Here is a 10,257-nt window from a genome sequence, read left to right on the forward strand (position 1 = left end):
AATTAATTAACAGTTTCTCTTCCCTTAACCTTTCAAGGGCACTATGAATATGCAATAAATGTTCTTCCAAAGTCTTGCTAAAAATTAAAATATCATCCAAATAGACAATAATAAATTTTTCCAAGAACTTCTTAAGTACCTCATTCATAAGCCGCATGAAGGTGCTTGGGGTGTTCGTCAATCCAAAGGGCATGACTAACCACTCATAAAGACCATCCTTGGTATTGAAGGTAGTTTTCCACTCATCTCCTTCTCGTATCTATATCTGATGATAGCCACTCTTGAGATCTATCTTTGTGAAGTACTGAGCTCCACTCAAGTAGTCCATAAGATCATCCATTCTTGGCAAAGGAAACTGATACTTGATGGTTATCCTATTTATAGCTTGAGAGTCTATACACATCCTCCACTCTCCATCCTTCTTTGGTGCCAGTACTGTAGGTACTGCAAATGGACTTAGGCTCTCCTGAATCAAGCCCTTCCTCAATAGCTCCTGAACCTGTCCATTTAGCTCCTCAGTTTCAATAGGAGTCATCCTGTGAGTAGCCTTGTTAGGCAAACTAGCTCCTAGAATTAAATCTATCTGATAACTGATTTGCCTTACTGGTGGCAATCCTTCTGGAACATTATTAGAGATGATATCTCCAAACTCACCTAGTAAATCTAAAACTTCAAGTGGTATTTCACTACTACCTTCTTTATCTTTCCTAGGAACCAAAGCATAACACATACACTGATTTTTAATGCCATCTAAAAACTTCCTTCCATCAATAAGACAAATCCTAGCACTGCTACATACCTTTTCACATTCCCTTTTCATGGGCTTCAGTTTGTGGAAAACTCCATCCTTTGTTAGAGAGTATGTGTTTGCATGACCATCATGTACTGCATGCCTATCAAACTGCCACGGTCTACCCAACAATAGATGGAAAACATCCATTGGAATAACATCACAGAGAACTTCATCATGGTAACTCCCAATTTTGAATTTCACTAAACATTATTCACTTACAAGGACCTTATGATCATCTTTCACCCAAGCAATCCGATAGGGCTAGGGGTATTTCTCCCTCTTGAGCTTTAGCTTAGAGACCATCTCCTCTGATACCAAGTTATCAATGCTACCACCATCCATGATCACATCACAACATTTATCCTCACACTTGCACTTGGTATAGAATAAACTCCTCCTTTGTCCTGGTTCAATCTCACCACTTAGTAGGACCCTTTCATTTACTAAAGTCTCTCCTCTTTCTGCATCCACTGAATGTGATGATTGTGCATCCTCATCCACATGAGAAACACTAGCTTGACACTCAGCTCTCCTATCTGTCCTTCCTTGTCATTGAGGGCATTCAAAGGCACAATGACCTTCTTCATTGCAATGGAAATAGGTACCACAGAAGCCTCCTCTTCCTTTTCCATGTCCTCTACCTCTTCCTCTCTAATTTCTAAAGTCTTGATCATGGGAGCGGTTGAAACCCTGATTCCTTTGGTTCCTGCTAGTACCCACATCTTCATTTTTCTTTTGGGTTTCATTTTGGCCTCCAGATGAACTACCACTACCCCTTTCTCCTTGACCATGCCCTCTTTATCTCCCTTCAAACCTCTTATTTAGCTTCTCTTCAACTCATAGGGAAAACTGGTATGCCTCTTCAACGCTAGTCATTCTTACCAGACTTAATTCCTCCTGGATGCTAGGTCACAACCCACTGATATAATAAGCAACCTTCTCCTTATTTTCTTCTACATGCCTTGCTCTAATTAGAAGTCGGTAAAACTCCTCTATATATTCTTGGACTAATTTTCCTACTTTCTTTAACCCATGCATCTTCTTAGACAAATCAAGCTCATAGTCAACAGGAATGAACTGCTTCTTTAGTTTGTCCACCATGCAATCCCACCTTGTGATCTTATCCTTTCCTCTTCTATTTCTTTCCAATTGAACCTCTTGCCACCAAATTTTGGCCTGTCCTTTCAGTTTGGCCTTTGCAAACTTAATCCTATTTGGGTCCCTGATATCCTCATACTCAAAGCATTCTTCTAGTTCATTGATCCAATCGATCAACTCATCTGGTTTCAAATTTCCTGAAAATACACCCACATCAATTGTAGGTCTTTTCCCAAACATAGTAATGGCCCTAAAAAGCCTTTCCTTTGCCTGATTTAGAACTTCCCTGTCAACTTCCCCTTCTGGTCCAATTTCTTCTTCTTCATTATCATCCTCACTTTCGTCGTCGGTGGTAACATTTGTTCCTCTATGAAGCTCCTCCTGTAATGCTTGTACCTGCCTTTGGAGGGCTCTAACCTCCTTAGGATTAATAGCTCCAACCCTTCCACCATGATCTCTTAGTGGAGGCATCTTCTTAACTCAAACCCACAACCACATAGTCCTGGTGCAAACTGCCTCATAGTTGGCGCTCTGTCTACACACTCAGGAAAACCAGCTCTGATACCACTTGATGGGGACACAACCCAAGCACATAATGGACACAATAGGAAGGGGAAAATTTTATTAACTATGAAAATATGCTAGTACACTTAGTGCAGAGAAACAGACTCCAAAACATGCCCTAAGGGTTTACAATAGCATAAATTTGGAGATAAATTCTTCTCCCAGTACCTTCTCTCAAACTCCACTCCTAACTGCCTTTTACAATGCCAGAAATGTTCTTAAATAGACCCTGGAGGGTTAAGGATTAGGAATACATTTTAGAAAGTGCTAGTTGGCATCCACCAACCAAATAGAAGGCTCTAGAAGTCACATTAGAAGTTGGCACAAAATTAGAAGAATCCAGAAACGGTAACCGAACTTCTGGGAGGCATAAATTTTGAACCGTAGCTTCGATTGACGAACTGCTTACATTTCTGGAAAGCTCTCAAAGTGCTCTATAGCCCTATGGACCACCTTTTTTTGTCCCTCATTTTTTGGCCCTGTTCAAGGTCATTTAATGCCCCTAACTTGACTTCGAAGCATTCTTAGGATGTCTCCAGAAATCAAAAAATTGCGATAACTTTCAAACCATGGGGCATTTTGACCTGATTCTTTTTATGGAATGCTCTAAATTACAATGACAATCATCCAACCAATTTACACCTTCTAGTTCACCAAAATTATGGCTCAATTATATACTCCTATTTTTCTGGCATTTACATGTATCCCAAGGTGAATAAAAACTCTAACCTAGAACATTAATAGTGGAACTGTGAGAGTTGGAACCTTTATTTGACCCAAATGGGTATCCAAAAATGAAAACACATGAAAAAGAAACTAAGTCTAAGTACAATTTTTTGGATGACACAGGATTGCCCTTATACCTCTAGATGCTCCTGCATCAGAAATATTTATTAGAATAATTAGGGCCCATTTGGTTGTTGGAATATGGTTTGAGAATTGGTATTCAAAATTTTGGATTTGGGATTTTGTAACTTGAAATCTAGATTATGATTTTCAGAATTTAGTTTGAGACCATTTGTATCAAATCAAAAAATATTTGATATTCAGAATTTGTTATTTTGGACTTGTTTGATTCAAAATTGCAAATATGGCATTGCATACCAGAACAATGAAATTTTATGAAAGACCTGAATCTATGGAAGACCCAAGTTTATCTATTAAATTTAACACAAACAACCAAGTCCCAACTCTATTTATATTGCTATGCAAATTGATGAATTTAAGATTTTGTTAGCTTGCATTTAATTTATAATAGCTTACTTTTGCATTTCATTTTATTCTAGATTCTTGGATATTGGCACTCTTGCCTCTACTCTTTGAATCTCTTGTTTTATGGTGCACCTTGTAGGGTTGCATATTTTGATTCATTTGAATGCCACCATCTCATATCCTTTGCACGTCATAGATAGAGAGCTATAAGTAGCCTCTTGAGATTCCCTCTTTCATGGGTACTCTCAAGTATAATAATTTATAGAAGTGTGTCCCACGGTGGGAGCCAAAAATGTGTGTGAAAAATATAGACACACTTCTATAAACCATTATACTTGAGAATTCCCATGAAAGAGAGAATCTAAAGAGGTGGCTTATAGCTCATTATCTATGATGTGCAAAGGCTATGAGATGGTGGCCCTTAAGTGAACCAAACTATGCAACCCTTGCAAGGTGCACCATAGAATGAGAGATTAAAAAAGTAGAGGCAAGAGTGCCAATATCTAATAATCTAGAATAAAATGCAATGAAAATGTAAGCTATTCTAAATGAAATGCAAGCTAAGAAAGAGAACTAAGCTAAAGCATAAAGGAAACTAAGCTAAAATGTATGTCATAATGTAAGTGTAATGAGAGCTAAGCTAAAATGCAAAAAATGCAGGAATGCTCCAAGTCCCAAAAATCACCAAGAAACCTATAGCATAACAATAGCATGAAAGACTAGGATCCTTGAATGAGGAGAGAGCCCTCCCTTTTAAAGAAAAATGTATGATAGAGATTAAGAGGAAAAAGAAGCATAATCAAGGGAGGAGAATACATCTTGAGTGGTCCATGTGCACAAGCATCTCCACCAATCACAATCAATATTTGACTTTTGAGAGGGAAAGAAATGTGTGGAGGAGAATTAAAGTTATTTTAAAAATAGAAGATTGCTCTCGCATAGAAAATTGTGCTGTCATGTGTAGACAAAATTGCCTTTTTCTTTTATTTTTAAAATATGAATAATGATTTATGTGTGCACACTTAGGATAAGTGGGAAGTAGGGATTTAAAAAAAATTAAAATAGAGCATGTTTTTTTCATTAAATAAGAGACTTGGGATGAAGTGGTCACGAAATAGGTTAAAATGAAATAAATAGATTTTTGGAGATTTGATCAAGGATAAGCATTAGATAAATTATGCAAAAATTCTAGAAAGGGGCTCATAGTCTAGATGACCATTTTTGGGTGACAACAATATATAATTGCTGCCACTATCTAAAATGCACTAGATGAAATAAGTAGCATCCACACTCTGTTTCTGAAAGTGGGATCATTGAAATTTTGAAGCACATAAATCTTAGTGGCTATATGCAAACATAAACTTACTGCTATATTTGCAATATTCATCCACCTTCCACCAGAGCTTTGGAAGATCGTGTTAGGCAGCACACATGCAAAAAATGTGCAGAAAAAAGCCAAGCCATATTGACAGATGGTTGATTGTTCACCAAAATTTGTAATTTTTATTCTTTTGAATTGTGATTCATGGTGGCTAGGCTTAACTAGCACACTCAAAGCTGAAAATTTATGTTCCTAGACCCACATCTCCCAATAAAGTTTCATCATACATCTCTCTTTTGTTTGCTTCAAGTGGGGTTCATGTAGAACTTGAAACAATAACTTTTACACCCAATTTAAGTTGTTTAATCAAAATTCTTAGACAATAAAATAAACATGATTGGAAGAACTCAGTTTTAGAACAGAGATTACACAATTATGGAGCAAGAAATTTTTTATTTCATTATTGAAATTCTCACAATTCTAAAATTATAACTTTGGATGCATATATATAAAATAATAGTGATTTTAAAAAAACTATAGAGAAAAGAAGCTACAACTTACTAATTGAAACAACAATTTTAACTATATATAACTTCCCTTTTTTTTCACGACATAAGCAATCTCCAGTTAAAAACTAAAAGTAAACTATGCATGCTTAGCATGCTTTATTGGAACCAAATGCTAGCAATGTGTGATCAATAAAAATAAAAACTATATGCAAACTACAAAAATGGAGTGAATAAATATTAATGGTAATGGAACTAGAGTTCAAAATCCATGCATATTTCTCCATGAACAACACCAATTTGTATACTCCCCCTTGATGTTGAGACTCACAGTATGATCTTCAGGCCCTCAAATTGATCAATACAATTCACAATGCAACTTTTCATCACTACAGTGTTATAGACTCTCACAATACTTGTAATAGAAGTCAACCATCTCTTAACTAATTTTTCTCTCTAATGAGAGATCACAAGGTTCATTCTTCCTCTCCTTTCTCTAACATAGAGAAGACTCATTACACATTCATGTACCAATCAAAATAAGCAGTCATCACCTACTTCACTTAAACTTCTAAACCTTGATCCACCACTATCACTTTTGACATGAAAATTTGGAGGTTTGTACAACCTTCTCAACATCCTTGTCACCTTTTGCCAACATGATGGACATCGATTCATCCATAATCAATCTCCATACAATTTTTCATAGATCCTCCATTGCAACCATGATTTTTCAGTGTAACTCTTCAACCCACAAATTTGACAAAGGTGAAGATCCCAAAATTTATCCTCGGAAAATCCTTCCCTATGAAAATGAGAACAATGCACTCTTTCAATTGATTTCTCTAAACTTTTCATACTATCAATACCAAATCTATCACTAGCAACATCAGATCTTTCTTTTTCACCAAATCTTAGGCCTCCAAATTTTGGCCTCCAAATGGGTTGGATGGGTTCCTTCATGCCCTTCCCATGTTTTCCTAATCCTTTTCCTTTAAATCCCATTTTCTTATAATTTTAACTAGAAATTTTTTGATATCCTTTGACCTTGGGAACATGATTCATAACTTAATGCAATTTTTTATTCTCCCCATCAAAGCTCCTGCTCTATCCTTGAGCATTTTTTAGATCTTTTGATCCTTTAGGAATGTGTGGGTTGTTATGTAACTAGCATGTTTCAAAATGATACTATATTTATGGCATGGGTTTGATTTCCATTTTCTTTGTTGCATTGGTATAATATATCAAATAGCTTTATGATAAAATAAAAACTATTGCATTCCACAGAATAAATTTATGTTTTTTCCTCATCATCCACACTTCATGTATTGTCTTGCTGGCAGGAAGAGGAGTAAATGGACTAAAGAATGAAGGTGTTGAGGTGATCATTTAAACAAAATAAGCCATTTAGCTATTTGGAAACTAGATTAAATGGAAAGATTGGCAGTGTAATCCATATTATTTTATTAATTTTCCAAGATATGCATATGGGCAAATTTGTGCTAAGCAAGGTTATATTGGCAACTCAGTCATGAATTTTGACTTGAATAGGATCCCGTAGCTACTATTGTTATTATGGCTTGCAACCGCCCTAAATATTTAGAAAGAACAGTGAAGTCTATCCTAAGGTAGAGAATTAAACAATATTATTTTCATGAAGAATATTTTTGTTCATCATTTCCACGGCTATTGGATTTTATTTCATTTCAATCCATGAGAGCCACTACACATGTCCATTTAGTTTCCCGAAAACATGGTTCCATGCCCAAACCGCCACCAAGGGTAGGAATTATGGCACAATCGCCCCTTGTTGAAACTTAGAAAAATATCTACTATTAAAAAAAAAGAAAAAATAATTTCAATAATAAATTATATCAACCTAATAAATCTTTTTTTAAAAACTATTAAAATATATTAATTATATTTTATGTTATTTTTATAGGTATTGTGGAAAATCTTAGATTAATTAATAATATTTATTAAAATAATTAATTATTATTATTTTGCTAAAATCAATACTTAACCTAAAACTTCTTATAAGTTGTCATTAGACTCATGTCTATGTTTGTTAAGTATTTTAAAACTAACTACATATAGAATTTTTTGTTGATGAATAGTCCCTTTCTATTAATAAAAATATACTAAGAATACAATTCACAAAAAAGGGTTGGGGGATACAAGATCACCCTGTGAATGAGTTTGTATGGTTGTAGCCAAAGCAAAAACACACGACCGTAGCCAGACTTAAACACTCATCATAAAATTAAAAAAAAACATATAAAAGGCAACATCAGGTGGCCAAAGAAGTGCCAACCGAGGGTCATGGTTCATCTCTATCATGGAAGCCCCAATCATCTTTGGGATTGGGGGGCAGGCTAGGAACAATCTAGCCATCTTCAGGAGTAGTGGCAGGAGGATCAGTGGTAGCCTCCACATCTTTGACCTCTGGTCATGGAGGACAAATCACTAGATCTAGGTGAGGCCATTTCTTAGAAAATGCCTGACAAGCACTAGGAGGAGGAGCTAGGGACCAACTAGAACCACCATGGGATGGGAAAGTTGAGCGGCACCTCCATCCACCATTGCCTCTACTGGAAGAGCGGTGGTGGAAAACCAGACAGGCCAGGGTGTGCGAGTGGCAACTTGAGGAATGATGCTGTGAATGATGGCCACAAGGCATTGAGGTTTCTACTGAGGCATCTGGAGGAACTTTGGCAATAGTACAAGGGAAATTTCCCCAGTGGTTCAATAGCTCTTGTAGGTGAGCTACCTCAAGGGAAACTTTATTAGCTTCCACCTAAAACAGGATAATTATATTATTAAAAATGCATGCCTTAGTGTATATTGCAATATTGATATCCAAAAAGTTGTGTGTGAAAAGAACAACGTTCCTATCTTTCCAGAGAGTAAACAAAATTTCCATCTTGAAAGTATGCCAATTTTGGGAGAATTTTTGAGAGATTCTTGGAGAATCACCCAGCAAAATCATGTGCCAAGAAAAAGGTTCAAGCCTGAATGGCTTAAAAAAATCATGAACCTAGTGCCAATAATTTTGGGCACACTTACAAAACTAGAAGATATGCAAGAAAGACTTTGGTTGTCCACAAAAAGGGCATATGGGATTTGGAACCCCAATATGTTTGAGCTAAGTCCCCAAGGGGAGACCTTGGAAGGCAAGACACCTAGCAAAATGGGCAATCTTGGGTTCTGTTATAGCACTCCAAATGGTGTCAAAGCGTTTTCTCCATTAAGAAAGAGAAGATTGCAAATGCCATCTCTGGTTGAGCGTGTCCACCATAAAAAATGGGGTGAAAGCCATTGATAACCCAGACTTGGCTTATAATTGGAAAATGGAGTGGAAGGATACCACTTCCAATCATGCCACCAAGGTTGAATAAACTGAATACCCACTTTGTGAATTAAATGAACTGGAATTGAAGAAAGCAAAAGGTCAAAAGTTTGCCAATCTGAATAGATAAGGTGGTACTGCACTTGCATATCTTCCCAAGACCTAAAACTCATTGAAACCCTTGAGAAAAGGTCCTTGGGAGTTCTGATGCCTCATTTCAAAGTAGAGCACTAGCACCTTGAGTCTTGGCAAGGGGAGTACCCTGAATGGAAAATATGGGAGACCACCAAATGTTCTGCTGATTCAAGGAGAGGCCATTGTGGAACTCATCCCCATCCCATCGAAGCCAAGGTTTAATAGCATCCTAGGCTTTCACATGCTCTTGATGACAAACAAGCCTTGTATGGTCACTGGCTCATGCATGATGAGAAGGGTTTAGAAACCAATCCTCTTCCAAGCAGGCTTGTTGATAGGAAAGCTGGAAGATATGCAATGCCGAACAAAAATATTCTAGGCTTCATCTCTAGTGATAGCATGAATGATCCATTTAGCACAAAGTGCAAGGCCTTGTTTCTTAGTGGAAAGCAGGCCAAGACCACCAGATTCTTTTGGGAGACAATAAAAATCCTAGGCAACTTTGTGAAACCCATGATGATCCAAACCAGAAGCCTAGAGAAAATCCCTAAGCAATCTTTCCAATTTCTGGTAAGAAGCTTTGGAGGGAGCCCAACAAGAAGAATAATAGACATGAGTAGCCATGAGAACCTTCAAGAAAATCTAGAATTTTCCACCAAGGGAGAGTGGTTTCATAATCCAATAATCAAGCTTCTTGGTGATCTTGGCAAGCACAACATTCAAAATTTCAACAAGCAAGGCATGGAAAGAAAAAGGAATGCCAAGAAAGTGAAAAATATCCCCATGCATAACCCATTTCCATTCAAACTAGCTAAGCCAAGGTGGAGTTGGCAAGAATGACTGGCAAAAGCAGAGTGTTTTATGCCATTAAATGGTAGATCTAGAGGCTTGACAAAAGGTGTGCAAGCAACTTAAAGCATTGTTGATGTTTTCTTCATCCTCAAGAAGAGTGAGAAAGGAATCATCTGCAAAGTGGCCATTGACTAATTGCAAAGATGATTCAGGTAAGGAAATGCCACGAACTAGTCTAGAAGACATAGAATGAGCTATCAAATAGCCAAAACCTTTAGTAGCAAGGACATAAAGCATTGGAGCCAAAGGAAAACCTTTCCTAATTGAGTGAAAAAGTCCAAAAGCCTCTAATTGTAAATTATTAATGCTAATGCAAGCATTAGCATCGCCAAAGAGCATCTCCATGAATTGTAAAAAATTGAGACCAAACCCAGAGCCTGGAGCATAGCCAAAATAAAGGGCCATTCAATGCGATCATAAGCTTTAG

Source organism: Cupressus sempervirens, chromosome 8 (genome assembly GCF_028749045.1).
Source record: "Cupressus sempervirens isolate cs-2001-9-10 chromosome 8, ASM2874904v1, whole genome shotgun sequence".
Classification (NCBI taxonomy): domain Eukaryota; kingdom Viridiplantae; phylum Streptophyta; class Pinopsida; order Cupressales; family Cupressaceae; genus Cupressus; species Cupressus sempervirens.